Genomic DNA, 5,085 nt, shown 5'->3' with positions numbered 1-5,085 from the left:
GAGTGGGGTGTTATAGGGTGTGGCCATAGGTGGATGTTCGCATCGCTCGCTTGACATCTCTTGTAAATCTTGTTGCTCTTCTTCTATAAAGATAAGGTACGTTATTGGCGTACTTTCGAAATTTTTTTTGCTCCTGTATAGTGGCTATCGTTGTAAGAATTTATTCCGATAAGGAGAGGTGGTCTGGTTGTTTGTGCTACCAAGGTAGCTGAAACTCGTGGCCGGCATTCACTCCATCCCTCTCCGTGTCAGAAATTATTTCTCGATCAAGCAAGATGAGGAGCAAGCGGCTGTGCCTGTGCGCTGCCGTCTGCTGGCTCCTCGTACCACTCTTGGGCCCGTTCTCCGCGGCCGGGCGATACGATTCCATCTTCAGCTTCGGCGGCTCCTCCTCCGACACCGGCAATAACCTCGTCGTCTTCCCCTCCAGCGCCCGCGCCGACTACGTCCTGCGCCCGCCCTACGGCTCCACCTTCTTCGGCCGCCCCACCGGCCGCTGCTCCGACGGCCGCCTCGTCGTCGATTTCATCGGTACGCTATCGCTAGCTACCACTACGCACTACGTACTGCTCCCGGCCGATGTTAATTATTGGCTGTTCTTTGTTTGGGGCCGGATTAGTTAGCGCAACACCTGGGCCTGCCGTTCGTCCCGCCGTCGCTGGCGCACAACGGAAGCTTCCGCCATGGCGCCAATTCGCCGTCAGCGGCTCCACCGCTCTCGACGCCGCTTTCTTCCGCCGCCTGCTTCCCCGCACCAGGAAGCCTCTCAACACCAGCCTGGGCGTGCAGCTGCGGTGGTTCGAGTCTCTCAAGCCTTCGCTCTGCGGCACAACCCAAGGTGGTCCAACTCTAATTAACCACGCGTTTCAGCCGGTAAACTGCAGAGTGACAGCGGATTTATCTCTAATCTACGTACGCAGAGTGCGAAACGTTCTTCAGCAGATCGCTCTTCGTCGTGGGGGAATTCGGGACCAATGATTACGGCATCTTCGTCGAGAACGGCGCGTCAGGGATGGCGCTAGTTCCAGATGTCGTCGGTGTCATCTCCATGGCCGTCGAGGTACCGGCCTCAATCGCCTCGTCAACACTGCAGGTTATTATCTTTATTATCTAGCCGCGCGCGTTGATTAGCACTTGAAACAGAGGCTCATCAAGCACGGGGCGACGAGTTTAGTGGTGCCTGGGGTGATCCCGTTGGGATGCGTCCCCAAGATCCTCACCGGCGACTATTGCCTCCAAGATTACAACAAGCTAGCGACGCACCACAACTTGCTGCTGCAGGAGGCCCTGGACAAGCTCCGGGTCAGGCACCCCGGCACCACCATCGTCTATGCCGACAAATTCGGCCCCGTCATGGACATGAAAAAGATGAAACTCATGGACACTAGCACTCATGGTTTATTGATATAGGAGAAGTATCCCTTGTGAGAAACCAGAAATTCGTCCCCGACGTAGCTCGAACCCTGGTTGCTGGAGACGCCACTGCGCTCCCTTGCCACTAGGCTACAACCTAGTTCTCCCCCGTCATGGACATGATGGAGTCGCCTGCCAAGTTCGGTCAGTCAGCCCAGCACCACATATTCTGTACGTAGCCCTGTTTACATGGTGTGCGCCGGTGAGGATTGTACTGATGCTTGCGACTCTGCAGGTCTTGAAGAGGACGCTCTTCTTACCCCCTGTTGTGGAGGGCCCGGCACGCTTCTCTGTGGTGACGACGGTGGAAACCTATGCCAGAACCCGTCGTCTCGCCTTTTCTGGGACGGTGTCCACCTCACGGAGGCAGCTTACCACTACATGGCTCACCTCTTGCTTCTCAGCATAGACGACACCAGTGTAAGAGGGGCCAGCTACAGTTTGTAATCAAGGTGGTGCTACGTACCTACGTCTCCAGACATCCAAAATTAGCCATGGTGCAGGGCGGAAGGCGTGGCTTCCGCCAAATGAAAATGATGCTACTAATTCAAAGCACACCTCTTGGGATCATCAACTCCAAGTTGATGAACATCGCACTAATGTGCAAGTGGATCTGGAAAATGACTCAGGGTGAGACTGGCCTCTGGATCGACCTCCTCCGGGCAAAATATTTCCCGCGAGGGGATTTTTTTGACGCGGCTCCCAGTGGGTCTCCTTTCTGGAATTCCATTCAATCCCTTAAACCCCTCTTTGTCAGGGGCGCAAAGTTTGCGGTTAACAACGGACGCTCTACGCGTCTCTGGCTTGATCATTGGATTGGCCAGCGCCCATTATGGGCGGAGTTTCGACAACTATACTCCTTAGCGGTTGAACCCGAGCAACGGGTTGCCTCGGCTCTTAGCACCTCCCCCCTGTATTAACTTCAGACGTGAGCTAATCGGGCCAGAGTTGGCAGATTGGGACCGCCTTCTGGCGCTACTTGTGGACGTCCGATTGTCGGAATCCGCGGACCTGATCTCGTGGAGACTTGCGAGCTCCGGCAAATTCTCTGTCAAATCCATGTACAGAGAGCTATGCCACGGTCAGATCCCGTCGGCGGCCACGGGGCTTTGGAAGGCAAAGATCCCGCTCAAAATTAAGGTCTTCCTTTGGCAACTTTGTCAAGATCGCCTTCCTACCTCTATTAACCTCGCTAAACGCAACGGCCCCGCCTCTGGCCCCTGTGCGCTGTGTGGGGTCCCGGAAGATGCTGACCACACCTTCTTCCTTTGCTCCCTGGCTCGTTTCGCTTGGAGCGCGGTCCGGGAGGCCGCGGGAGTGGATTGGGATCCACGCTCCCGACCTGAGCTCGTGTCTTCCTTATCAGGGTTTCAAGGCGCGTCTCGTAGGGTCATGTGGACTTGTGCGGCGGCTATGCTATGGGCTATTTGGAATACCCGTAACAAGTTTACTATTGAGGGGGTGTTCCCCTCGCATCCCACTGACGTTATCTTCAAATGCATCGTTTTCTTGCAGCAATGGGCATCGCTGGGAAGACAACAGGACTCTGATCTCCACCGCCAAGCTATCTGTCGTCTCCACGCCGTCTACTCCGAGGCTCGAGCTCCGTCGCCTGCTCAACTGGTTGCCGCATAGGGATGGGCAACCCCCTTTTGGTCTTAGTACCTTCCGAGCCTGCGTGCTCGCTGCTTTTGGGCCGTTCTCCGCCTTGTAACGCAACTTTGCGCTCATTTAGCGGCCTATCCTCTTAACTGTCGTGTTAGTTTATGTTGTTTTGTTCGGTGGTTGTGCTACTCTGCCTAAGTTTTGTGGGCTTTATTAATTTAAAGCCGGACGTCTCTGACGTCTATGTTCTAAAAAAAATTCAAAGCACACCATGCTTGCTTAGCTATAATCCTTGCAACTTCCGCCAAAGCTAGCTACCTTCCGCCAAATGAAATGAAGCATTTGAAGAGAAAAAATTGAAACAAAGTGATTGAGTGGCTTTCGCAAACGTTAAGCATGCTAATTCTTCTGCTAAACCCCACTAGTAGAAAAAGGGGGCTTTGGTCCAGGCCGGGTAACCCCATTAGTCCCGGTTCAGTCCAGAACCGGGACCAATGGGTGCATTAGTCCCGGTTCGTGCGGCTAAGGCATTAGTCTCGGTTCACCTGGGCCCTTTAGTCCCGGTTCATGCCATGAACCGGGACTAAAGGGTGCGATGCCCATGGCCTTTGAGGCATTAGTACCGGTTCATGGCACGAACCGGTACTAAAGGTCCAATTTTCAAACTCTCCCCCCTGGATCGCCTTTTCAGTTTTAGAAAAAACAAAAGAAAATGGTGGAAATGTCAAAAAAAAATAAGTTTCCCATGTGATATGTGGTCTAGTTGCTGGGAAAATTTACAAATATGAATTTCGACTTTATTTACAAAATCTCTCTGGAATTTGTAAAATGGGCATAACTGTTGCATACGAACTCGGATTAAAAAGTTTTTTGCATGAAAAATCATCTACTCGAAAAGTTACATCCGATGGAGACGGCCTATGGCCTGTTTGCAAATTTGTAGAATCCTCAAAGTCCAAAAGGAAAAAAAGTTATGCTCAAATTTCAGTTTTTTTAAATTTTCATTAAATCTGGTCAAACTATGGTCAAACTACTTATTCAAGAAGTATTAGTGTTACTAAATAATTATTCAAGAATATTAGTGTTATTAAATAATTATTTCAATTTTTTTGAATTTTGGTCAAATCTGGTCAAACTATGGTCAAACAATGGTCAAACTACTTATTCAAGAAATATTAGTGTTACTAAATAATTATTGTTTTTAGAACAATAGTTTCAAACTCAAACAGTGAAATGTGTGACTTCATGCTCAAGCTAAAATCCTGAGGGTTAATAGGATTAACATCTTACTATTGTCAGGAAAACAACGAGTGCAGACTTGGAAACGAAGGAGAATAGAACCTGGAAGTTAAGCGTGCTCAGGCTGGGGGAGTGGGAGGATGGGTGACCGTTCAGGAAGTTAGATGATTTGAAATGATGAGGGGTGATTAGAGATTAAATTGAGCAGTGATGAGAGGGGTGATTAGAGATTAGAGGTTAAAATAAATCAGAAATTTGAAAATAAAAAAGTTTCAAAGAAAATCAGAAAATTACCTTTAGTATCAGTTGGTGTTACCAACCGGGACTAAAGGTGGACCTCCAGGCAGCGGCCACGTGGAGGGCCTTTAGTCCCGGTTCTGGTTTGAACCGGGACTAAAGGGTCAGGGCATTAGTACCGACCCTTTAGTTCCGGTTCAAGAACCGGGACTAAAGGCCCTTATGAACTGGGACTACAGGCCCTTTTTCTACTAGTGCCCAAATAGCAGCACAACAGCAGTTTTCCGCCATCCGGACAGAGAGAGAGATACATGGTGACTTTTGATTCATCATACGGATGTCCGAACTCTTGCAAAACGCTTCACGTTTGGTTTCAGTTTACTGGAAAAATATGGTCTTGACCGCTCGGTGGACCAATACAGATCTGCGTTGGATGGCTTCTGGATCCGGCGGGAGATTTGAGGGTCCGCTTTAAAGATGACCTAACAAAGTCATTGTTGGTTTAATGTTTGTCCTAATTGTTCTTGTCTGAGGCCAGTGGGAAAGAGGCACTGCCAATCTCTGCTAGACACACACACACACAAAAAACAA

The 5,085-nt window shown here is 50.0% G+C and overlaps 1 pseudogene; it reads left to right on the top strand.

Annotated features, from left to right (window-relative positions):
* The first annotated feature begins 211 nt into the window (after window positions 1–211).
* Window positions 212–2,127, top strand: LOC119302206 (annotated as a pseudogene).
* Window positions 2,128–5,085: the final 2,958 nt, after the last annotated feature.

The sequence above is a fragment of the Triticum dicoccoides genome, chromosome 5A (assembly GCF_002162155.2).
Source record: "Triticum dicoccoides isolate Atlit2015 ecotype Zavitan chromosome 5A, WEW_v2.0, whole genome shotgun sequence".
In the NCBI taxonomy this organism is placed as follows: Eukaryota; Viridiplantae; Streptophyta; class Magnoliopsida; order Poales; family Poaceae; genus Triticum; species Triticum dicoccoides.
Note: the sequence above shows the minus strand (reverse complement) of the source record. Positions and strands in the feature narration are given on the sequence as shown.